General features: G+C 41.8%; 1 pseudogene; it reads left to right on the forward strand.

The window, feature by feature from the left end:
• Nucleotides 1-136: 136 nt before the first annotated feature.
• LOC139479314 (epithelial sodium channel subunit alpha-like) lies at nt 137-27,919 on the forward strand (annotated as a pseudogene).
• Nucleotides 27,920-27,957: the final 38 nt, after the last annotated feature.

A 27,957-nucleotide genomic window follows, 5' to 3' on the forward strand; every position in this document is an offset into this window, starting at 1 on the left:
TAGTGGACATCGTGAGCATGACACTATAACAGCCACTGGTGTCGTCACGCTGTATTGCAGAGCCGACTCTGACGCAGCAACGGTGGGTAGCGAGTTCGTGTGTGTGTGTGTGTCGTGAGAACAGTCTCCCTCAGGCATGGAGATACACCACACCAGCCGCTCTCGGTCCCGCGAGCCCAAGCCGGACTACCACCTACCTGTGAGTGTTGACTAAACTTTAATTTGTATACGGAAAAAAGTGCTGTCATTACTTTATGTCGGAAAATTACTTACTCAAAACACACGTTCGTATTGATTCTGCGTCAGTGTACACCAAGTAAGCTGTTTCGTGCTTTCATATATTTGATGGGGACGACATGGGTGATTGAAGGATAATTAAGCGTGCGTTATGACACATTAGGACCCGTGCCATGAGCATACAGAGCAGGGTAGGCCTTTGTAACGTATCGTTGGTGTGTTCATCTATATTACTCAATAGATGTAAAAGAACACCCTATCTTTTCATGATCTGTCATTGTTATGCTATATTCCTATGTAAAAACGTGTCTTCTTTAACTTCTTTTGAGTAGTATATAATAATATGTTTTCCGTGCGTGAATCATTACACCATATCTATCCAGAACCACTATAATCTCCACGATCCTGTCTGAGTAGTTCTCCAAGCGAATATAACATCGATATGCGTCAATAAAATTCAGCGTACAAGCGTTTGCAGACGCTAATAGAGTCATCACAGCAAGGCGTTCAACGTCAGATGTTCTTATAACTATCAACTCGACGTTTTTATGTACGAAATATAAAGACTAATATTCACGTTGTTTCTTCTTTATCGCATATGAAGTTAAGGCCCATATCAATTTGATGATACAACTTTGTTCATATGTTTCTCAATTAAGTACTCAACGAGCAGCCAGACCCGTGAAGATCTGGGGTAGAGTAGGTCCTCACCAAACCATGCTTGACCGTAACAGGCGACTATGCTTGTCGTAAGAGGCAACTAACGGGATCGGCTGGTCAGGCTCGCTGGCTTGGTGGATGCATGTCATCGATCCCAAATGCGTGGATCGATGCTCTTGATATTAATCACTGGATTGTCTGGCCCAGACTCGATTATTTACAAACCGCCGTCATATAGCTTGAATATTGGAGGGCGGCGTTAAACAACAAACCAACCAACCAATTATTCGATGTGTTTCGCATAGCACATTATATCTGATGCTTGAAAACATGATTATGCGTTTTCATAATTTAACGCCGTAGTTGCGTATTCAAAAGTATCCCAATTGCGTGGATCGAGTGCGGCGTTAAACAACAATCAACGAGCAGCCATTTGATATTTTTTCTTTTATGGGGAAAATGTATGCTCGTCGGTTCATGCTGATAGTTTAGTTTGTTAGACGTCGAGAGAATGAAATCGCCACGCCTGGCTGAACTACAATAGCAGTCTGTTCAGTCACTCATCACAGAATGCCAGTGTGTCACCTCTAAGTCCCAATGTACTGTATAATCACTCAACCATACGACTGATATAGGATTGTTTGTTGTGTTTGTTGTTTAACACCGCACTTAGCAATATTCCAGCTAAATGTGGAATGAATTACCGGATAATGTTCAGTCAAAACATACTGTATATGACTTCACTAAATATTTCACCACAACAGAAAATCCTAAAATATTTGGAGTTAATTAAGACTATGGTACCCGTTTCTGTCAAATTATCCATTGCAGCCTCAGGTTAGGGTGCAGTGATTTAAATGCACACAAATATCATAGACATATTCATGATTCTACTACCTGCTCCTGTGGATATCATTATGAGGATCCTACACATTACTTCTTTTCATGTCGCAACTACTGTAATCTTCGGAACAATATGTACTACTATATAAAGGGATACGACTTGGATTCAGTATTAGATGGAAATGCTACAACATCCACTAATACTAACCTTGCTATTGTACAATCTGTCCATTTGTTCATCGTCAGATCTAAAAGATTTAAAATTTAAATATGTCTTCTTTATGATTACATCAATCAAATAGTTGTTTGTATGTGTGGTATTGTGGTATGCTGGTATGTAGAGATATAGGTGTACAAGCATATATGGTATACGCACATGTGTATGGATGCACCAGTTGGTTTATATATCGATATATGTATGTGTGTATTTGTGTGTGACTCTTATTAATTGTTAAATGTCCTTTGTAGGGAGGGGTGTTTAAATAGGTTTAACCTGTTCACCAGTCCCATTCCTTTTTGTTAATAAATATTGTTTAAATCACAATATTCCAGCTATATGCAGGCGGTCTGTAAATTATCGAGTCTGGAACAGACAATTCAGTGATTGACAGCATGAACATCGATCCACGCAATTGGGATCGATGGCATGCATCAACCAAGACAGCGAGCCTGACTACCCGATCCCGTTAGTCGCCTCATACGGCAAGCATGGGTTGTTGAAGACCTATTCTACCCCGGATCTTCACGGGCTGATATAGGATTGAATATTACGAGAAACAATTATACCTTGTTTATAAATATGTACATCATCGTTTTGTTTCCATTTCACCTGACTAAGTCAACCATACTCTTGAAATATCCCTTAATATCAAATTAACATAAATACAGTTGGTAAAAATCTGTAAACCTCGTTTATTAGTTCATCTGCCAAAGCTCATCTCGTGGCCTGTTGTCCGGCGTTCGTAGAGCGTCGTCCGCCTTCTTCTCCGAAATTACTGCACCGATGAAGATGAATCTTGCTTGTTCCTCCTAATGACATCCCAGTTTGTTTAAGGGGTTCTGATCCGATTTTCAATATGTCCGCCATGACACCTTTTGGCCATTACTCAGCCAATTATGTTCAAAATGACATTAAACTGGGTGTATTGAATATGCAGATAGCAACGGGTGAAGTTTGACCTTGATTTGATCTTTACGTTATCACCATGCTTTAATAGTCTCTCAAAATTAAACGTCATCTTCCTCGAAACTTTCAGACTGGGGAAGCTAAACTTTGGCATGGGTGTTTCTTCTTGTGACATCAAATGTTTGCTTATTTTGTTTTAGAAATATGAAATATTAAAAAAATTACAAAACATTCAAACATTTTCTGAATGTTAAAACTACCAAATACACTACCGGGCAAAAGAGAGAAAACACTCATGTTTCATGGTGACTAAATATGAAACAAACAAGAGTGAGTGAGTGAGTTGGGTTTAACGCCGCTTTTAACAGTATTCCAGTTATATCACGGCGTGTCAGCTTAATGTGAGAGGAAAGCTCGACGTGATGCAGGTCTCAGACGCTTACCACTTCGGTGAAACCCACGAGCACGGGTATGGTGCTGACAAACCTAGAAACATAATAGGGACGAACCGGGATTCGAACCCACAATCATAGGTTTCTGGCTTGCCCAAGGGACACAACTCTGCACGGCGAATCGCGGCGCCTTTGACGACTGGGCCATCCGTGCCCCCCCCCCCCCCCCCCCCCCCCCCCCGAAACAAACATGAAATGGTAATTCGATACTGATGTATGTGATACGGGCATCATCGTTGTGTTCTGGGCCTTAGGTTTGCAGTGTTTCAGCGACGGTTTTCAGCCTAACATTTTGATAACGTTGTAATTTTGTGGGTCATCTCCAAGTGTGTATACTTTCTTTTGTCGGACAATTTTATTCAAATTTTAAAACAACCAAACGGTTCAAATAATTTATTCTCAAGAACCACGACACCAGGTAGACACAGTTTATGGATAACAGTTCTTTAATACTGTAAAAAGCGACGTTTCGGTATAGATCCTTATGCCATTGTCGAGCAGTTATAAGGATCTATACCGAAACGCGCTTTTTACAGTATTAAAGAAGTTGTTATCCATAAATTGTGTCTACCTTGTCACCCGTCAACTTCTAAGTAATTCCTATCAAACAAGTTACCACGACGCCATTGTATGCCTGATGTTGGATATAAGATGATACAAGGCGCTACGATAGCCATATAACTTCAGTGGACGCATACGGTGTTGCCAAAACAAGTTTTTTTTATTTTGTTCTCATAATCCATCAAAACAATGTGCTGAATCTCAGCATTAAGGTTAATCTCATAAAAAAGGTTTAAGTGTCAGAATTATAAATATAAAAATATTTGTTTTGTTTTACTGCTGCAGACTAAGAAGCATGATTGAAAAGTAGGTTCTTTTAAGTATTCATTATGCATGCCAAAACTATTTGGATAACATTTACATTATCAATATTTGTTACGTGTCTGTCTTTGTTGCCATTTGATACGACTACATATCCAGGTGAGCTACAGTGCCATGATACAATGTTTACGTTAATGTCACATACGGAGATTTCTGAAGCAGAAACTGCTATGGAGGCTAATGCTACCAAAATACACGATGACCTTCACAACGGTGAAAAGGTGACTGTTGAGAAGGCTGTTCTGTTGTGATTGTGTTGATCACTACTTACGCCCACCTGGCCATTATGGCCGGAGTGAATGGCTGACCGATCCCTACACTGAAAACATCGATGGTATTACCTGTGCACTAAACCACAACGACCACTGTCAATGTGTAATGGCTAAATGAAAACATAGCTGCTGCATGACTAACTCCATCTATCGTCATTGTGGGAGTTAAGTTAGAGCTGTATGTCACAACACGCAGCCTATCTGGATGTCAACACACGGGTGAATGGTAAATGCGTCACGAACCTTGGGGTTTAATCAGCTGGAACTGTTGTTAACTTTGTGCTCATAAACGCCGTTTTCAATCACCATGTCCACTTGTAGTCCTATTAGTGGTATCATAGTGAAAGCTTTTAATTACTCGTGGAAGCTGATAAGTACACTTTACCTCAACCAATTTGAAGAGAATGATTCTAGTGTCAAGTGATACGCGAACGCTTTAACCACTAGACAACCCCTCCCCTAAACGTCCCCCACTCAAGTTCAATCACCCGTTTACGAAGTTCAATCACCATATATGCAATACACTTTATGAAAGTTTAGTTCAGCCTATTTTATCGTATGGGTCGGCGATGTGGGGAACAAGGCAATTCAGCTGCATTAATTCTGTTCAGAATCGAGCCTTCTGTTTTTTCTAGCCGTGGGCAGTGAAATCTCAAATCTAGCTGTCCGTGGTGATATAGGCTGGACCCTTCCATTGACAAAACAGAGTTGAAATTTTATGGTTCTGGTGCCTGCTGCATTCTGTTGGTGAAGCAAGAATACTTAGTGCCATGGTCCCAAAAAATCAGGTTTGGTTTGGTTTGTTTGTTGTTTAACGCTGCACTCAGCAATGTTCCAGCTATATGACGGCGGTCTGTAAATAATTGAGTCTGGAACAGACAATCCAGTGATTGACATCATGAGCATCGATCCACGCAATTGAGATACGATGACATGCATCAACCAAGTCAGCGAGCCTGACCACCCGTTCCCGTTAGTCGCCTGTTACGACAAGCATAGTCGCCTTTTACGACAAGCATGGGTCGCTGAAGACCTATTCTACCACGGATCTTCACAGGTCCCCACAATTTCAGAATGTCTTGGTATAATCGTCCCGTTTCTTTAATTACTTCCTGGCAACTGCCAATTGCAGATATTTTCAACATTTCATTAGTTGAATTTTATCATGCTAAAAATTGTTTAACGTGTTTAACATCATTAGATTATCAAGATTTCAGTATTCTGAGTAAACTACGATGAGACGCTCTGCTTTTGCAAATTGAGTTGGGAAGGTTTACACACCCAAAAGTCCCCTTAGAAATAAGAATTTGTAATTTATGCAATAGTAATAGCATTCAGCATGAAACCCACTTTTTGACCTGTTGTTCATTCTATTCAGATTTTAGGTATGGCCTTAGGAACGATGTAACTGTATTATATCCCTCTTTTCAACACCTATCACCAGTTGACCAGTTCAAATATCTTATGCTCAACTCTGATGTGTGCCAGCCCCTCGCCGCACTCATATCTAGAATGCGTCGAAAGTCGAAAGTCTCATTTAATTACTTAAGTTTTATTTGTTCGTTGGTTTGTGTATATTTTGGAATGTGTGTTATGTATATATGTGTGCAGGTGACGTGTGCGCGCGCGCGCATGTGTGTGTGTGTGTGCGTGTGTGAGTGAGAGAGAGAGAGAGAGAGAGAGAGAGAGAGAGAGAGAGAGAGAGAGAGAGAGAGTGAGAGAGATTTGTGTTTTAATTTGTGTCCAATAGGCCGTGTTGGCCGGACAGTGTACAGTATTGTATTCACTATTGCATCTTCGTGGTTGTGCATTGTACATATAAATAAACTAATTTTCTTCTTCTCCAATACACGGTACAAAGATGGCACCGAGAAGGGCAATGCAACAATGCGAGGTTTCGTCACGGTACCAGGTACAAGCGCGAATTCAATCACGACACAGGGTACAAAAATAGAACTGCTAAACTCCATCATAAATCGAGGTATAAAAACGGCGTGGCAAGTACAGCAAACGTACACGTGAAGTTCCAACTCGATACATAGTACAAACACGGTTGGGCCAAGTTTAATCTAAGTACACGGATCAAACGCGTCCAATGTTCTCTGTCCTACGCGCTCATGGTATTGCAAATTACTTGCATTACATTCACGTCATTGCAAGGCTTGCTCTCACTCGTCTAGAATTCACCCTTATTCAAACACAGAATAATCCCTAAAATGGCTTTATAAAATATTACCACTATTTCTCCTCCAGAAATCCAAGGTTACCCCCATCAATGATAATGATAAAGAAAAAACACCTGGCAAATGTGTCACGTTCTTCACGTACTTCGCAGAAAGTACGTCTTTCATGGGAATACCCAAGATATGGTCGTCGCCGCGACTTGTATTCAAGGTAAGCAATAGCATAGTTTTCGAGTAAATGAGGATGTAGAGCAGAGGCATCATCAAATCAGCCAGGTCCCATCTGAGACCCATTTAAAGGAGAGAGCACATCCACATTCGCTGTGCAGAGTTACTTGCCAGAGACCTATGATCATGGGTTCGAATCTTAGATACGTCCTGATAATGTTCCTAGGTTTGTCAGCACCGTTTCCTTGGTAAGCGGGTAAGTGTGAACGTCTAGGACCTGCATCACTCGGGCTTTCCTTCCACAACTGAAACACTGTTCGAAGGCTTTGACCCAACTCTCAGTCATACATATTATACTGAAACACAGTTGAACTGCAAATTCAGAAGTTGACCTATGCATGCTTGATATCGTTTATGTCCTATTCTACCAATTCCATCAAGAACACAATAGCCACTCGTAAGAACTGTTCCTGTGACCATTGTCTATTTACAGATCATGTGGACTTTGTTCTTCCTCGGCGCAACGACAATGATGATCATCCAGCTAGTCGAACTATTCACGACGTTCTACAGTTACCCCATCAAGACGTCGGTGAAGCTTGGCTTCACTGCTCTCCCCTTCCCCGCCGTCACCATCTGCAACATGAACCCCATCATGTTGTCCAAGGCTTACAAGCTCAGCTGCATTCTTCAGAAAACCCTCGACCTGCCCATTGAACACCAGAGACTCGTACGCTGTTACCGATGATATATTACCTTAAAACTTGGGTTGGGGCGTTTCTTCCCTTGGAGTCTCGTACGCTATTACCGAGATGTATTATCTTAAAACTCTCTTTCTGGGGGCACGGGTGGGTTGGGTTGTGGTGTTTCTTCTCTTGGAGACTCGTACGTTATTACCGAGATAAATTACTTTAGAACTCTTTTTGTGGGGGCACGGGTGGGTTGGGTTGGGGTGTTTCTTCCCTTGGAGTCTCGTACGCTATTACCGAGATATATTACTTTAGAACTCTTTCTCTGGGGGCACGGGATGTGGGTTGGGGTGTTTATTCCCTTGGAGTCTCGTACGCTATAACCGAGATATATTACCTCAAAACTTACTTTCTGGGGGCACGGGTTGGTTGGGCTGGGTTGTTTCTTCTCTTAGAGTCTCGTACGTTATTACCGAGATATATTACTTTAGAACTCTTTCTCTGGAGGCACAGGACGTGGGTTGCGGTGTTTATTCCCTTGGAGTCTCGTACGCTATAACCGAGATATATTACCTCAAAACTCTCTTTCTGGGGCCACGGGTGGGTTTGGTTGGGTCGTTTATTCCCTTGGATTCTCGCACGCTAATACCGAGATATATTACCTTAAAACTGTTTTTCTGGGGGCTCGGGTGGGTTGGGTTGGGGTGTTTCTTCCCATGGTTTCTCGGAGTTGTTAACGTCAGGTTGCCAATTTCAGGTCCTTCCTCTTTTTGATCTTTGGTCCATCAACACTGTACTACATTAATGAGTTTCTCCAAGCGGGTCATATTTCACATGAGGGTTTACTGCCGCATGAAGGCACATAACACACACACCTTATTGCAGCGCTTAGTCCGCCTTGCCCATTCCTCAAAGCATTTTGCTTCTGAAAGTAACTTATCACGTCTCTATCAGTTCGCCATAAAACATGAAAACCTTCCCAGTAACTCCTAATGTCCGTTGTGAACGTTGACATCTGAAATATCTCTGATGTTAACTGTGTTATGTTCTGTAAACAGATCATCTGTTATTTTAGTGACTGGAGTTCAGATCCCATGCACTATTGGCTGCTCGCCTGATGTCTTTACATCTATATATTTCAGCAGACACTATTGCATTATTATTTCTCTGTAGTGTAAAATACCTATCTGTTCAGCAGTGGCGGTGTTGACGTGAATGATGTGTTTGGCGTTTGTAGGCGGGGTAGTATTTTGAATAAAATGATTAAAAGATTTAATCCAGAATAAAAACGGTAAAAACGGTTGTTACCTCACGTGCCAAAAATCATAAACATAATATGTTGGCGGGACTTGCTAGATGAGAACAAAGTGGTTGAAATTTTTTTTGTCATGAAGCAGAGACCGAAAAATAAAATTCTCCAACAAAATGTATTACTTGTCAAAACAGAAAATTATATATTATCTGGTCACATCAAACAAATTATGACCATATCTAACCATCATGTCTATACAGGCCTGTAGCAGTAACAGAGGGGTTCTCTAACCATCATGTCTATACCAGCCTGTAGCAGTAGCAGAGGGGTTCTATAACCATCATGTCTATACCGGCCTGTAGCAGTAGCAGAGGGGTTCTATAACCATCATGTCAATACCGGCCTGTTGCAGTAGCAGAGGGGTTCTCTAACCATCATGTCAATACCGGCCTGTAGCAGTAGCAGAGGGGTTCTCTAACCATCATGTCAATACAGGCCTGTAGCAGTAGCAGAGGGGTTCTCTAACCATCATGTCAATACAGGCCTGTAGCAGTAGCAGAGGGGTTCTCTAACCATCATGTCAATACAGGCCTGTAGCAGTAGCAGAGGGGTTCTCTAACCATCATGTCAATACCGGCCTGTAGCAGTAGCAGAGGGGTTCTCTAACCATCATGTCTATACCGGCCTGTAGCAGTAGCAGAGGGGTCCTCTAACCATCATGTCAATACAGGCCTGTAGCAGTAGCAGAGGGGTTCTCTAACCATCATGTCTATACCAGCCTGTAGCAGTAGCAGAGGGGTTCTCTAACCATCATGTCTATACCGGCCTGTAGCAGTAGCAGAGGGGTCCTCTAACCATCATGTCAATACAGGCCTGTAGCAGTAGCAGAGGGGTTCTCTAACCATCATGTCAATACCGGCCTGTAGCAGTAGCAGAGGGGTTCTCTAACCATCATGTCTATTCAGGCCTGTAGCAGTAGCAGAGGGGTTCTCTAACCATCATGTCTATACAGGACTGTAGCAGTAGCAGAGGGGTTCTCTAACAATCATGTCAATACCGGCCTGTAGCAGTAGCAGAGGGGTTCTCTAACCATCATGTCTATACAGGCCTGTAGCAGTAGCAGAGGACGTCAGTCAACCTTCTCCACAAATCGTATTTTTATTTTTAACCTCTGAAGGAGTGTGTGAACCTGACCGACACCGTGGACCTCTCCTCCTTCACGGAGACGGAGTACGTGTGCGACGAGGACGGCTGTTATGAGGAGGAAGCGAGTGGTCTGGACCAGTTCTATGTGAGAAGGGAGCTCATTGCCAACTATCTGGCAGCAGAAGAGATGTAAGAAAAAAACATTCATGTCTTAAATCATCAGCCTACAAGCTATACTCCTGAAAAGAAGTAAGGGCCATCCGATTCTTTCATATTCCATGACATACCATGACAGATTAATTATAGTGATGTGAAAACATGCCATGCCATGCCATGACAGATTAACTACAGTCATATGAAACAATGCCATGACATGACAGATTAACTACAGTAATATGAAACAATGCCATGACATGACAGATTAACTACAGTAATATGAAACAATGCCATGACATGACAGATTAACTATAGTAATATGAAAGAATGTCATGACATGACAGATTAACTATTATAATGTTAAGGAATGCCATGACATACCATGACGGATTAACTATAGTAATATAACGGAGTGCCATGACAGATTAACGTAATAATATGAATGAATACCATGCCATGACGGATTAACTATAGTTATATAAAGAAATGCGATGACATGCCATGCCAGATTAACTATTATAATATGAAAGAATGTCATGCCAGATTAACTATTATGATATGAAAGAACAGAAAGAACCTGGTGGGCGTTAATTGCTTTCATCAGTATATATTAACATGTGATTGTGTCATTGCATGATGGTAGTCAAATATGGAAACTGGCATCTTCAAGGATTAAGTGATTTTCTGTTTGGTCAGATTTGAGTATAACGGTAGTTGTCATATTAGACAACGTCATCTGAGCAGAGCAGGGCGTTTTGAAGCAGCTTGTGTGATGTGTTATTTCTCCTCCTCAACACATCACTTGCAGCGATCTTCGGAAGGACGTCGCCCATGACCTTGAAAACATGCTGATTGAGTGCTCTGTCAATGGACGAAGTTGCGATTCCAGGTAGACACAGCTGAAATATACGTAATGATAACAGTAGAAAGACAAGCACACGTTAACGAGAGACCAGGAGAGTCTCTGAGCTCCTTTCCAGTCTAGATCTAGATTGGTGCCTTGTGTATATTTAGATATAGCCGCTACGTAACAAGGGTAGCCGGTTTTTGCTTGATTGATAGGCATCTGACAATTTGAGTAGCAGTTGAGTTAAGTCATTCTTTTTTGGCGCGACACATTTCATTATGTGGGTAAGGTACGTACTAATGTAACCATGCGTAGTGTCAGTTTTTATGGCGATCACAGTCACAAATACAAGTATAAGGCTGTAGGGATTCCGATTTTTTGTTACCGGATGTAGCACATGTATGTAGTGATGGTATACTTGCATGTTGGTGAAACAGAATCGAGTTAATGACGGGTTATTGTACCGTTATGTTGTACATTGATGCCGAGAAACCGTGACGAGGGGACTTGTCTTAGTATGCATAAAACACACAGGTGGTCCTTGTACCTCTGACATGATGGTTCAACATTTTCTTTCCAGCAGGTTTACGACGTTTCTATCTAAAGATCTTGGCAACTGCTACACACTGAAAAACAAGGGGATCCAGGCCACGAAGAGCGGACCAGAATCAGGTAATTAGTTGGGAAATAACCCACTGGCAGGTTACGATGACAATAAACCAGGTAACAAACCTGACCGTCCTTTGTCCACGTGGGACAGCTGTAGCTACATGGACAATGTCCTGGGAAGCTTTTAACCTGGGGTTAGATAGGGGACGACCACCATCAATCCACCCATCCAGATCACTGCGACCAGGAGGTTTACACGTATTGTCTGTTCCACAATATAGACTCAAAGGCTATGGATACAGATCTTTCGGAACAACTGGGCCTCGTCTGTGGAATAATCTTCCTATTCATCAAACTTTTTAAAACTTTTGAGTCTTTTAAATCACAACTCAAAACACAACTTTTCTGTGAAGCATATGACTTGAATGAGGCAGATACGTCAGTGGTGAAACTGTCACGGGACACTGTGCCACGTGCCACCAAGACTTTACGGTTCTATTTATATAAATTGATTTATTGTTTAACTTTTGTCATTTCATCATCATCATCATCATCATCATCATCATCATCATCATCATCATCATCATTGTCGTCGTCGTCGTCGTTGTTGTTGTTATTATTATTATTATTATTATTATTATTATTATTAAAAGGAACATGTTTCTCTTGTGTACGAACTGCACTTCATTCTTACCCCATGGGGACTCTAGACTGGCTACCAAAGATCTCCCACGTATAGGGACTGGCGGAAGAGGTAATGGTGGTGGGGATTATTGCTTCGGGATCGTTTTCCACTCTCAAAAAAGAAGACTCCAATAGATCGGTGGTCTGACTCCGAGACATGGTTGATTGTCTGTTATTGTACCCGACGGCGTGAGACGTTTCTCATTACAGTAAACTACTGTTATAACAAACACGCTTATAACGAACTGTCGGCTATAACGAACTTACTTTTTTGGTCACGACTATTTGCTGTAGTTATGTTGTATATATGCTTATAACGAGATACGGTTATAACGAACTAAAATAAGTAGTCCCTATGTGTTCGTTATAACCATAGTTTACTGTATATCAACTACTGGTACTACTGGAGTATTAACAGGCCGCACTTATTAAACCAGAATATTGCTGACTGCTGCGTTAAACAACGTTCACTCAGACACAGACGAGTGACTATATCCGTATCCGAAATATGTGTTAACTAAAATGTATTATCATTCCTCAAAAAGATCACAGTACATATTTTGGTCATGATTCTGATTTGGAAACAAAACACTACAAACAGTAATCTTACAGAAACTTTGAAATACTGGAATGATTTGCAGCTTAAAGTTACATTTAAGATAATGCAACAGGTCAATGGAAACGTCGTTTTATTTTTAAACATTATAGCCAATCAACCACCAAGTTTTAAACAACAGAGTTTCGATGGAACAGAACAATGCTTTGGCCATATTCAATATAACCTACCCAGTCAGTAAGATTGAGATTGATACTTGATATTGATGTCACGTCAGAACTACCTTTCGCGAACTTTGGCCGACCACTGAAATGACTAACAAGAAGTCGACATCAGCCAATTAAAAAGCATTTTCCTCGAGTTTCACAGCACTCGTTTCAACCTGGCGACTTCATTTCAGACTACGCTTGAAAAAATATGTTGACACCGTTCTCGATTACAATTTTGAAAACTGAATAAACGAACATCCCAGAATGTTAATATATGGTTTAGATTGTCTGGCAGTGCTTCCCACGTACTGTGCAACGCCTCCTCCGTTCAAATGTTTATCCCACCGAAGAGAGAGAGAGAAAGACGATAATTTTGACGGAATCAGCCGTGCGGGCGTAACTGTCGTTCGGAATACCCCATGTTAACGTTTTCGAGGTTGCATGATTAGAAAACACATTCCGGCTGTCACTTTCACGATCTGGTAAGCGACGCTTTGATTGGTCGGGAGAAAGGTCGTTCTGACATGACCCGTGATGGGATGTCCTCAGATCTTTGTGTAGCGATAGCGAGAACTAAGATCTGATTTTAATGAGATCGGAGCAGAGTTGCGTCCCTTGGACACGCCAGAAACCTATGATCGTGGGTTCGAATCCCGGTTCGCCCCGATTATGTTTCTATGTTTGTCAGCACCATACCCGTGCTCGTGGGTTTCACCGAAGTGGTAAACGTCTGAGACCTGCATCACTTCGGGCTTTCCTCCCACATTAAGCTGACACGCCGCGATATAACTGGAATACTGTTAAAAGCGGCGTTAAACCCAACTCACTCACTCACTAATGAGATCGGATTGCTGTCCTAATTGCCATAGAACAGCTCGGCAGTACCACCGACTATGTGCCGTTGCACTGTTTATATTTGTTATAATTGCTTTTGAAATGAATTATATAACTCTAATCAGAGTATCAGATGCCTACCTGTACGCAACAAAAACATATTAGTCCACGTCTGTACTGATAATTACCTGATTCTCGTTTCAAGCGCTGGCTCATAATGTTGGACTTTCAAGCCATTGTTTGAGATGTTTACACTTTACACGTACCCATCTGACCGACCATTAGCTGTGTTGACATTTCTGATTCATCCAAACTGTATTACTTAAATACATACAGATCATGTCAGGCGAATGCTCCTCCTCAAAGCTTCTAGCTGAACTGTCCTTATCCACCAACATTGTCCTCGAAAGTCTGCCTGGTTCACTGTTTGTAATTCGCTCGATGCATGTGTGTGACAATGTTGTTCTACCCTAATGCGTGTTTGTATATTGAGTTATTAATAATTGCTTCTTTGTAAGAACATTCATATATATGAATAAGGGGACACTTAGTTTAGATACAGTAAAATGATATACCATCATGGATTTCCAGCCTTGTCTAACAAATACGCTTTGGAAACAATGCACACATGACGTGTGTTGAATTTGTATGCACGCTGTTTCAAATGTACAGCCTATATTTGTTCCCTTATTCGTCTCCGTCAGTATGTGTATATTCCATATAAAGTGGCAAATCACAAAAGGCAATCATACATCTTTTTCATAAATCTAAAACACATCTGTGACGTGACTATTGCTTAATCGATTCATTATTTCAAACGAATGGACAAATTGTTGTCAGTTATTCATGCCTACATTACCCGCGGGGCACTTAGTCACATAGGGCAAGGTGACCCAGTCGTCTAAGGCGCCGCTATTTGCTGTACTGAGTTGCATCCGTTGGGCACGCCAGAAACCTGTGATTGTGGATTCGAATCCTGATTCGCCCCGATTATGTTTCTAGGTTTGTAAGCATCACGCTTCTTCTCGTGTGTTTCAATAAAGGGGTAAACGTCTGATACCTGAATCACCTCCGTCCTACTGTTTAAACCCATTCACTCACTCACTCTTCTTCATTAACCGACAGTTACTTGTTCTCTTAAACAGCATCAACAATAAACTTTTCAAAGATCTTTGAACCAAGTTACGGTGTCTTATGAGAAGCATGTTTTTGTTTCGGTAGAGCATTTTGTTTTACCAACATTCTGAGAAATGCAACCGTTTACACAAAGTTTGCGGAACTGTTACTCTCAACCTGTGAAATTATAATAACGATGTTTTTGCTTGGGGAGTGATGACACGACGAGATGGCTTGAGTACGTTCTGTAATCTGACTTGGTTGTCTTATTCTGACGGCGTGGATCGTTGCAAATGATATCAGTCACTGGTTTGTCTTGTCCAGACTCGATTATTTACAGGCCGGAGTCATATAGCTGGAATATTGGCGAGTGTGGCGTTAAGAAAAAATGAAACACCCTAAAAACTCTAAAATCTTATCGTAATAAATGTATGTTCAACATGCAATGTGTGTCTACCAGGTTTATCGATGGTTATCAATCTGGAGTCGGAGGATTTCATCGATACTTTCAAGACGGGGTACGGCCTGCGGGTGGTGATACACGACAACGGGACACGCCCCTTTCCCGGGACAGAGGGCTTCACTGTCTCAGCAGGTTCTGAGACAAGTATTGCAATGAAACTGGTACGTCTCTGTCATGTACATTTCCTCTCCCTTCTCATCTCCGTCCTCAACCCCCTCTTCGCCTCTGTCTTCATCCCCATCCTCGCCCCCTCCTCATCTCGTTCTCACCCCCGCCTTCTACGTCCGCTCCGCCCTCGTCACCTTCTAATCCTGGTTCCTTATTCCATCCTCGCCTCGTCCTCACCTGCGTCTTCTCCGTCCTCTCCTCTGTGTTCGCATGCGTCTTCTCCTCCGTCATCACCTGTGCCTTCTCCGTCCTCTCTTCTGTGTTCGCATGCGTCTTCTCCTCCGTCATCACCTGCGCCTTCTCCGTCCTCTCCTCTGTGTTCGCATGCGTCTTCTCCTCCGTCATCACCTGCGCCTTCTCCGTCCTCTCCTCTGTGTTCGCATGCGTCTTCTCCTCCGTCATCACCTGCGCCTTCTCCGTCCTCTCCTCTGTGTTCGCATGCGTCTTCTCCTCCGTCATCACCTGCGCCTTCTCCGTCCTCTCCTCTGTGTTCGCATGCGTCTTCTCCTCCGTCATCACCTGCGCCTTCTCCGTCCTCTCCTCTACGTTCGCATGCGTCTTCTCCTCCGTCATCACCTGCGCCTTCTCCTTCGCTCTCCGTGCTCTCCTCTCACCCATGCTGCGTCGTCTTCTCTATCTTTATTATCTTAAAGTCTCTGCCTTCCCAATCGCATTTGCTTGCTTTATGCATTTGTCTTTGCCTATTTCGAAAATGCATTTTTCTGTGGATTTACGCCTCATTCGGAATATGTTTGTGTACATACGTGTTGAGTAAGTGTTGGAGCAGACACCACTGCTTCGCGACCGCCTCCGTGGTCCAATGGTAGAGCGTCTGCCAAGAGAGCGGAAGGTCCGGTGTTCGATCCCCGGCCGCGTCATACCAAAAGACGTTAAAAGATGGCACTTGTTGTTACCCTGTCTGGCGCACGCATTAAGGGGCTAAATAAACCAAGGACTGGTCGGCTCGGAGTCAGTATTCTGTGTCTAAGTGGGGTATTCATGTTAAACTGCGGAATGGCATCTCAGTGAGCTAGCACAATAAATCGGCATCAGTCCCGACTAGTACAAGCAGCCACACAAACACACAAACACACATGCATGCACGTCGCTGTATAGTAATCTTGGACGCGACGTTAAACCCAATTTCACTTCACCTCACTTGCTGCGCAAAGTAAAGGCGGCGGATTCCGTCAGTACATGTCTGAAGACCTAACACCAATAATTCCCCTTATGGCGTTGACGTACTCTAATATTAGGTGTGTATGATCTGGTGACGTGTACATAGTACTTTGTTAATGTTAATCTGTTTATCACAGGTAACAATTGAGAGACTGGGGGGCAAATACGGCTCCTGCAATGACAGCGACATTTTCAGGAGAAAGTTCGGCGTGGCTTACACAGAGCGGGTGAGTATGGGCGTGTATTAAAGAAATCAAACTATATAACGATACGATGCTCGAGACATGTGTTACATAGACTTCCTGTCTGTATGACGGTTCTATACTGTGCTTGTGTTAATGTGTTAGCGTTTGTTAGCGCGCGCGTGTGTGTGTGTGTTTGTTAATGCATTAATGTATAGGTATGCATGTGTGTGTGTCATAGCGTGTGTTTTAGTGTGTTAGTATTTATGTGTGAGTATGTGTTAGTGTGTGTTTAAGTGTGCTAGTGTATATGTATGTGTGCTAGTGTGTGTTTTATTGTGTTAGTATATATATATAAATGTGTTAGTGTTTTTAGTGTGTTAGTGTTTATGTGTTAATATGTATGTAACTGTGTGTGTTTTAGTGTGTTAGTGTATATGTATGTGTGCTAGTGTGTGTTCTATTGTGTTATATATATGTGTGTGTTAGGCTTTTTAGTGTGTTAGTGTATATGTTTTAATGTGTGTGTAACTGTTTGTATTTTAGTGTGTATGTTAGTGAATATGTATGTGTGTTAGTGTGTGTTTTATTGTTACATATTATATATATATATGTGTGTGTGTTTGTGTTTTTAGTGTGTTAGTGTATATGTGTTAATATGTATGTAACTGTGTGTGTTTTAGTGTGTTAGTGTATATGTATGTGTGTTAGTGTGTGTTTTATTGTGTTATATATATATGTGTGTGTTAGTGTTTTAAGTGTGTTAGTGTGTATGTGTTAATGTGTATGTAACTGTGTGTGTTTTAGTGTGTCAGTGTATATGTATGTGTGTTAGTGTGTGTTTTATTGTGTTATATATATGTGTGTGTGTGTTAGTGTTTCTAGTGTGTTAGTGTATATGTGTTAATGTGTATGTAACTGTGTGTGTTTTAGTGTGTCAGTGTATACGTATATCCTTGTGTGTGTGTGTGTGAGAATGTGAGTATGTGTATGCATGTATATATGTGAGGGTGTTTTAGTATGTTAGTGTATATATGTGCATGTGTATGTGTAGGTTAGTGTAGGTATATGCATGTATGTGTGAGTGTGGTAATGTATATAACAAATTATAAGCATGTTGGAGGAGTAGTCACAGATATTGTTTCAACTGTCTGCAATTTTGGTTAGAACTATCTATAAATTAGTTAGATTTAGTTTTTGTCGTTTGAGAGAAATCGCAAACACGTCAATTTACCTAACTCAAGTGATTTGTTGTCACATAAATGTTTGCTTAAATGATGTTTATATGTTGTCGTTTACAAGGCTTGTCGGGAGTTTTGTCAACGCAGTCTGGTGATAGAAAGATGCAAGTGTCTGCCAGAGGACGAGAGTCGAATCAACTCCTCTTTCAAGGCCTGCACCACCAACAAAGGTAAGTAGTTGAGAGAATGGTGGGTTTAGTGTAAGTGACTCATCAATGCCTATATCAGGATCTGCACCTCGAACACATTAGAGAAGTGTGGGCTAGGGTAAGGGGCATCAATATCTCTATCAAGATATGCACCCCCAACACATTAGAGAAGTGTGGGCTAGGGTAAGGGGCATCAATATCTCTATCAAGATATGCACCCCCAACACATGTAGAGAAGTGTGGGTTAGGGTAAGGGGCACCAAAATCTCTATCAAGATATGCACCCCCAATACCTGTAGAGAAGCGTGGGTTAAGGTAAGTGGCACCAATATCTCTATCAAGATATGCATCCCCAACACATGTAGAGACGTGTGGGTTAGGGTAAGGGGCACCAATACCCCTATCAAGACATGCACCCCCAACACTTGTAGAGAAGTGTGGGTTAGGGTAAGGGACATCCAAATCTCTATCAAGATATGCACCCCAACACATGTAGAGACGTGTGGGTTAGGGTAAGGGGCACCAATACCCCTATCAAGACATGCACCCCCAACACATGTAGAGAAGTGTGGGTTAGGGTAAGGGGCACCAATACCCCTATCAAGACATGCACCCCCAACACATGTAGAGAAGTGTGGGTTAGGGTAAGGGGCACCAATACCCCTATCAAGACATGCACCCCCAACACATGTAGAGAAGTGTGGGTTAGGGTAAGGGGCACCAATACCCCTATCAAGACATGCACCCCCAACACATGTAGAGAAGTGTGGGTTAGGGTAAGGGGCACCAATACCTCTATCAAGACATGCACCCCCAACACATGTAGAGAAGTGTGGGTTAGGGTAAGGGACATCCAAATCTCTATCAAGATATGCACCCCCCAACACATGTAGAGAAATGTGGTTTAGGGTAAGGGACATCCAAATCTCTATCAAGATATGCACGCCAACGTAGAGAGGAGTGGGTTGTAAGATGTCCCATCTTCACTGACGTGGCCTGCATCATCACCATCAAGTGTGGAGTTAACCTATCGAACCAGTGATCATTGTTACCCATTAAATGTCATGATGTTTCGATTTTGACAAATTTCTTAATAGTTCCGTTAATGAACGAACCGACAAGCTGTATATATTATTTCTGACATTCAAAATAATAATATATGAGTCACAGTGAACTGATTTTCAAAAATAATGTGGATGTACATTATCACCTTCAGAATGGACCTGTGAGGACCGGGTACAGAACAAGTATGTAGTGGACAGCAGTAGAGGAGTAGATGTCTGCAAGTGCGGCACCCCTTGTCGGTAAGTACGCTCTGGGTGATCACTTGTCAACAACAGTTTACTACAACGCTTATTATTATTTTTTTAATATATTTATTTCTCAGTTTTGTTCTTTCATCGCGCGCGCTCGTGTGTGTGTGTGTGTGTGTGTGTGTGTGTATATGTGTGTGTATATATATATATGTGTGTGTGTGTATGTGTGTGTGTATATATATGTGTGTGTGTGTATATATATATGTGTGTGTGTATGTGTATGTGTGTATATATACATGTGTGTGTGTGTGTGTGTGTTCCCCACTTCATGTGAAAGATACATTTAAACCCACGATCATAGGTTATTGGACAGCACATTGCAGCCTCTTAGCCGACTCTGCATCCCGTGCCCTCATTCATTCATTCATTCATTCATTCATTCACCCTGTTTTAGTAAATGGTTGGTCTCAATTACGTTATTTTCTAAAACAGGAATAAAATATGAATCAATATATTGCTCACCACTGTGCCGTGGGGTTCCTGGATTAGAATAGGTCTTCGGCAAACTATGGTGACTGTAAAAGGTGACCAGGTGGTCAGACTCGGAGACTTCATGGCGTGTCTCACCCCGACTGTGTGGATCGTTGCTCTTAATATATATCGGGGCGATGGGGTAGTCTTGTGGTTAAAGCGTTGGTTCGTCACGCCGAAGACCTGGGTTCGATTCCCTGCATGGGTACAAGCCCATTTTCCGGTGTCCCCCGCCGTGATATTGCTGGAATATTGCTAATAGCGGCGTAAACTCACATCAGCTTCCTCAAAGGAATCACTCTTAAAATAGATCACCCGTCTGGGGCCGATTATTATTATTATTATTATTATTATTATTGTTATTATTATTATTATGATTGTTGTTGTTATTATTATTATTATCAGCTGGACTACTACTGAGCATGCTGAGTGCGGCAGCAAAGAAACAAACACTGTAGTTTTTAGTTTATTCTTTCCTTGGAAATTATTCGTGCTTGAAATAAAACTTATTGATATATAATATAGACAAGGAATTGCCACAGCACAATCCACATGTCTGGTCTGGAACAGCTCTGTGTGTTTGTGTCTCCTTATTTCGGTCAAAAGTCTTATTTCAAACATGCATCTCGTGGCAGTTCTGCTGGCCGTACAATGCTACGAGGTAGTTTGTTTGTTGTTTAACGCCGCACTCAGCAATATTCCAGCTATAAGACGGCGGTCTGTAAATAATTGAGTCTGGCCCAGACCATCCAGGGATTAAAGTCATGCACATCGATCTACGCAATTGGGATACGATGACATGTATCAACCAAGTTAGCGAGCCTGACCACCCGATCCCGTTAGTCGCCTGTTACGACAAGCATAGTAATGTGTTACGGCAAGCATAGGCTGGTGAAGACCTATTTTACCCCGGATCTTCACGGGTTTATCAGGTAGTTGTATGATTATGCTTTAGTAACTAATGTTATGTAACAGACATATTTTTGTGTTGCAGAGAGAAGGTGTACCAAACCAGCATCTCATCCAGACAGTGGCCAGTTCTCAGACACGTGGTACGTGCATACATCGCAGGGTACCTGTATTGTGACAACACATTGCAATCTGCACGCTGCATTCAAAACCTTTGTGTTATATGCTTCGTTTCATCATCAGTCATCCCTTGTGACACTGTTGTTTTTGTTGATCAGTGTATATAAAATCTATAAATCAATTCTGTCTTTATAGGTTTTACATGCTTAAAGAGACACGTGAGGATCCGGGGTAGAATAGGTCTTCAGCAACCCATGCTTGCCGTAAAAGGCGACTCTATGCTTGTCGTAAAAGGTGACTAACGGGATCGGTGGTCAGGCTCGTTGAGGTTGATGCATATCATCGTATCGCCATTGCGTGGCTAGATGCTCGTGATGTCAATCACTGGATTGTCGGACCCAGACTCGATTATTTACAGACCGCCGTATTGAAGAATGCGGCGTTAAACAATAAAAAAACAAAAACCTGCTTAAAGAAATATATGTTAATTTACGTTCGGGAATATCTGTTTAGTTGGAACTTATTTTATAATGGATATCCGTAAGGTGTGAATTGGGAATCAGCGATACAGTCCCGCTTTTAACATTACTTTCGTCTTATTTATCAATTTGAAAATGGTTCTATTAGTGAGTGAGAGTTTTTTTCAAAAACGTATCAGAAACTTTGTCAGTTGAGTTGTTTGTCAGTTTTGAAGAGTCGGTGCCAGTGGTTTGAAACTGATTTCACCCATATCAATGCGCAAACACAGTGGGAACACTCAGGATGGTTATTCATAAAGATCCGGGTTAAAATTGGTCTTCAGCAACCCATACGACTAACGGGATCGGATAGCCAGGCACTCTGACTTGTTTGATGCATATCATTGTATCCCACTTGCGTATCTTGCTGATGATGCCAATCCCTGGATTGTCTGGTCCAGACTCGATTATTTACTGACCGTCGAAATATAGCTGGAATGTTGCTAAGTGCAGCATGGTCAGTCAAACAAACAAGCATAACAAAGGATAGGTTACATAACCATACATGCAACTGAAGAGGGATGAGGGATGAGGGATGAGGAACGATTACCGGGCATCCATAAAGTTCTGTAGTGTTAAAATTGTGTACTTTCTCTCCTTGTCTAGCGGGCGTTAGAACAACAGGCATGTAAAATCGACCCTAACAGCCCAAAGTGCGACTACACCAACTACGACTTTGACAACATCGACTTAAGAACGTGAGTAACATACTCGTCGACTGAAAATTCGATTTTTCTTTCTTTCGGAAACACCTTCTCAAAAAGGTGAGTGAAGGGGCTTTGACGTCATAATCATAGATCTAGCAGGGTTAAGTTGGGATGAAGGTGAGGTTCCTAATCCCACCCCCAACCTTGGCTGTGCAATGTAATCAGACCTGAGTGTGTGAGTAGTATCAACATGTCGGGAAGTAATCTATAGTCTTTCGTGTGGCGAACAAATGCTTTCACCATTAGGCTTTTCAGCTACCCTAAACATAGACAGATATCAAGGTTTTAACATTTGGTATAAGAATATCACTAATATCTTGATGATTAGAATGAGTTTTGTGTTTCAGATCGTCCTTCTTAAAACTGAAGGTTTATTTCGACAGCTTGAATTTTGAAAGTGTGAAAGAAGAACCTTTTTATGATGTAAGTTATTAATCAACGTGCACACACTTTACCTGCTATGATTATGCATCATTATTGGGCACCAATTATACACCAAGATTGTAGCTTATATTTTCATCCTTTTAAAGATATTGAATTTATCGTTTTGTTGTTTTTTGTATAGAAAGTGATACATATTGCGTTTGAGCTACACCATCATCATCATCATCATCATCATCATCATCATCATTTTTGTTATTATTATTATTATTATTATGATTGTTTTTCTCTTTGTGTGCAACAAAATGGTTTCTGTACTTACTGTGAGAGAGAAAGAGGACGGGTAAATCAGAATGAGAGCCACAAAGAGGATGGAGGAGATAAGGGCATGTAAACTTTATGTGACCTTGAGGGATAGCTATGGAGACAGTACAAGATCCCAATAGGGCCAATTTGGGATTCGAACCCACGACCAGCAGATGGTAGCGCATGAGTGCGTGCATCAGCCGCAAGTGGCCCAGGTCTTAGATGTTTAACACTCTGGTGAAACCCACCAGTAAGGGTATGGTGATGACAAACTTTGTGACTCAATACGAGCGAATTCGGTGGTCAAACCCATGATCGTAGGTTTCCGGTACGGGATGCAATTCTGCACAACGAGGCGACTTGGGCACATATGCCTATTGGCAGCTTATGATCATATATATGTGTAAGCAGTAGTAATTAAGGTCCATGACAGATCAACTGAATACATATATTCCAGCACATTATCTGTTCCAGACTGAGCGCTTCCTGTCCGATATTGGTGGCACCATGGGTCTGTGGATTGGGGCGTCTGTCCTCAGTCTGGCCGAGTTTCTAGAAATGTTCCTCGAGCTGTTCTTCTGGTGCATCTGTCCAAAGTCAAAGTAACCAGGAAGCAAAGGTCAAGGCCGGCACGATCCTGTGGTCACTGGACTTGGTGGTGGGAATAGCTGTTTCTGTTCCCGTCAGACTATAACAAAGGCTGTGGTGTTTTTATTGTATCAATATGTGAACATGTTGCATGTGAATTAGAAAACAGGAAGCAAACGTTGGTATATACACTGTATAAAAACGCTGGAACGTAATTGATTTTATTTGTTTTTGGTCGTATTATTAGCCACAGTTTCATTTAAGATGTATATCTACACATTTTTTAATAATTGCAAAATAAATAACCAATGAAAACACGTACAAAGGGTAGGTGCGAAAATGAGATACAACGGATATAACGAACTGATTTCTCTGGTCCCTTGTTCGTTTTATCCGTGTTCTACTGAAGGTTTGTCAATACAATCCTCATATAGAGTCGAGTGATCCCCGCGTAGATATTTCCAGCAAGGGAAAGACATGTACATAATTGAAATATCATATACAGTAAGCTACATTCATAACGAACACGCTTATAACGACCTGATGGATCTAACAAACTGTTTTGGTACCGTCCATTTGCTGTATATAAGCTGTACATAAAAAAAAAATTATGCTTAGAACGAACTACGATTATAACGAAATGGTCTCTTTGAGTTCGTTATAACCGTAATTTACTGTATATATAATTCTACTTGGAAAATTGCAATAAATTATAAGGGGCATTTATATCTATTTCGTTGTCTGAACAAGTAGCGATCAGTGGTTACAAGTAACCTTATGTGCTTGTCATGAAAGTCGACTAAATTGATCGGGTGGTCAGGCTCACTGATTTCGTTGTCGTGTCATCGTAACACGACAGCGTGGGACTTTGTTCATAATATCAACCACTCGTGTTCTATATATCTTCTATACTCGGTTATACACAGGCCGCCGTGATATAGCTAGAACATTGCTCGCTGCGGCCTAAACCAACATCAACAACATCAGCAACAACGACATCAGCAACATAGGAATGCAAACGACGTGGAAGTGACACATCATACAATGTTACATTCACGGAACAATGGACATGCAAATAGTAGATATGACTATATAATATAGTTATTACTTTTGTTGTTCTTACAGATACATATTTATGTTCTCTGTCTCATAACATGTATTCACCTGATGAAGGAGTAAGCATATACTCCGAAACGTTGTGTTCCTCATAATAACGAAGTTGACATCTATAAATTCTGTTCCTTATGTGTATCACTTCTAAATGCCTTTCAAAGACTAACTATAACTGGCAAGGTTTATAAAACAAGTATGTATGGTTCGAACTAAACCGCTGGTCGAAAGAAAGTATACACCGATGTTTAAAGGTGGCTAAAATGAAACAAACTAGAAATGTTTTTTTCGATGGCGATGTTTGCTTGGATACTTTGTCTGTGTTTCGGTGACTAACGAGATCTAACGGGGGATAAATAACTGTAATTCATATAAAGTTCAATAAAAATAAATTTTGAAATCAAATAATTCACTAATAATTCACATATTCCTGAAGACATCTCCTCGACCGTAAGGTGCGCACCTCTACGCATCATGGGTATACTGCAATCAGGAATGGCACGAAACGAAGTTGACATTTTAATGCGCACAGTGGTATAACACTATATTTTATCTTTGGAGACTTTATTGACAGAAGGACAAGACTCATGACTTGCGACGGGTCGTCAGCAAGAAAACCATATTCGGTTGGTGCATCTACGGAATCGATACCAAACTGCCACATTAACTGTTCGGACAATTTTTGGATGGGACCATATAGTGACAGAACCGCACGCTACCAGTTGAGGAAGCACAACATCCTGTCCCGACGTCCAGCGATACGGTTAATCAGGCAAGCCTAGCTTGGTGCAGCATCCGTCGTTCTGGAGACGAGAATTGGGCAGTATCTGTTTACAGATGAGACGAATTGTCGTCTCGACAGCGCTAATGGTCGGGCAAGGGTCTACAAGCGTCCAGATGATCGTCTTACGGACGCTTGCGTTACTCAGCGTCGTCTGCTGGGGTTGAAAGTGTAATAGTACGGGGTAGCATCAAAACTAATGGTGGAATACAACTAATATTTTTTAATGGCAATTTAAATGGCGTACAGCATCATTCGAGATTATCTTCCTCCCTTTTAGCAAATTTTGAAGCAGCAGGATTTTGAAGCATTATAACATTGATGTACAGCTATGGCCGGCTGATTTACCAGACCACTCCCCCATAGAACATGTCTGGATTGAGATAGAACGATGCCTACGACAGGACCCAAAGCAGCCTGTAACGCTAGGTTAGTTGGGCCAACCTTTGGCTGACCTTCAGAACAACATCTCCAAGGCTTTTTCAATCATCTGGTGTCTTCAAAGCACCGCCGCTGCCTCGCCTGTATATCTACGCACAAGGTGGACGCATCTTTGACACTGACATTGTTAATTTGGTAGTTACACCATCTCTCTTTTCGGGCGTGTTGCGCTGTCTCTTGTCGCAAGGTATAGGTTCTGTCAGTGAATTTGTTATGATACATTGATCAGACAAATGACCAAATATTATTTTGTTTTTTTAAATAACATTACAACATTTACACCACATTGTGTGAGTGAGTGAGTAGGGTTTTACGCCGCTTTTAGCAATATTCCAGCAATATCACGGCGGGGGACACCAAAAATGGGCTTCACACATTGTACCCATGTCGAGCATCGAACCCGGGTCTTCGGCGTTACGATCGAACGCTTTAACCACTAGGCTACCCGACCGCCCCCAAATTGTGTGAAGCACAGTTACTTTTTTCCGCTAGTATATTTTACTGTGTGCCGTATGTTGTATGCAGAATATGAAATTTGGATGTGTTTTAAGAGGGGCACGGGTGACACAATTCGTCGCAATTCCCTGTGCAGAGTTGCGTCCCTCGGGCGTGCCAGAAACCCCTGATCCTGGGTTCGAACCTGATTATGTGTTAGTGGTTTGTCAGCACCATACCCGTTCTCGTGGGTGGTAAACGTCTAAGACCTGTCTAATATCTTTCCTTCCACACTGACACGCCGTGATACGCATGTCATGTTGTCATGTCTTCGTGGATGCAAGTCATCTCCTCATCTTGCTCCAGCCGTGCATTTGTACATGAAATATATCACTTCTTTCTGGGGTGACCAGTAGGATCACCCGATTCACATATAATAAAAATATTCAGCGTCATCGTCCTTACGTGAGGGATATAAGTAAGCCAGTGAGTTTAGTTTAACGCCGCTTTTAACAGTATTCCAGTTAAATCGCGGCGTGTCAGCTTAAAGTGGGAGGAAAGCCCGAAGAGATGCACGTCTCAGACGTTTACTGAGGGATATAAGGTTTGCATGGAGTAAACTCGCATCCTACCGGTCAGGTGAAGTTTGGTGAAATGTTTTAAACGCATCCTCTATATCTCGAATTCTGATTGGTCCGTTGGACTGAGTAGCGTAGCTAATCAAATTGGCAAATGAAAATCAAGGACGGGTAATTTGAGATGGCGAGAAACACGGGAATGGGTCTGGGCTTGAGAATAGGTTGACCGAAATGCTACCCCTGGATATATAGAGGATGGGTTTAACGTTGCGTTCAAGATTATTGCACTTCAATAGAGACGTGGAACTGTCCAACTTCTGGGAAAGAAAACAGGCCCCTGTAATCTATGCTTGTTCTTAGAGAAGACTAATCGGATTAGGGATGACATGTCATCGTATACACTTTGCGTGGATCGAGGATCATAATTATCAATCACTTGACTGTCTGGTTCAAATTCGAGTTTCGACCTTTTGTTATCTAAATACTTTTCTTGTTCTTACAGGTACATATATATGATCTCTGCTTCATAGCACTTATTCACCTGATGAAGGAAGTATATACTCCGAAACGTGTGTTCCTCGTAATAAAGAAGTTGACATCCATTAATTCTCTTCCTAAGCCACCATATAGCTGGAACATTGCAGAGTTGTCTTAAAATGCAATATCTGACCGCGTCATACCAGATAACGTTAAAAGCTGGTACTGACAGTTAACCTGCCTGGCGTTCGGCACAAGGGAAATAAAACAAGGCATAAAGGAAATAAAAAGTCGGAGTCAGTATAATGTGTCTGAGTGGGGTATCCATGTTAAACTGCGACGCGGTATCTCGGAGGGCTAGCACTACACAACTTGAATAAGTCAAGACTAGTTCAGCCAAACACTAAACACGCTATATAAGTGCAATAGTCTTAAACGCTAGTATGATAGTATTTGCCTGTTTCCTCTAGCCAAGTGATGGTGCGTCCACGTCCGGCTCCGTCTCATACGGGTCGC

Source organism: Haliotis cracherodii, unplaced genomic scaffold (assembly GCF_022045235.1).
Source record: "Haliotis cracherodii isolate W230 unplaced genomic scaffold, xgHalCrac1.p SCAF_4, whole genome shotgun sequence".
NCBI classification, from domain to species: Eukaryota; Metazoa; Mollusca; class Gastropoda; order Lepetellida; family Haliotidae; genus Haliotis; species Haliotis cracherodii.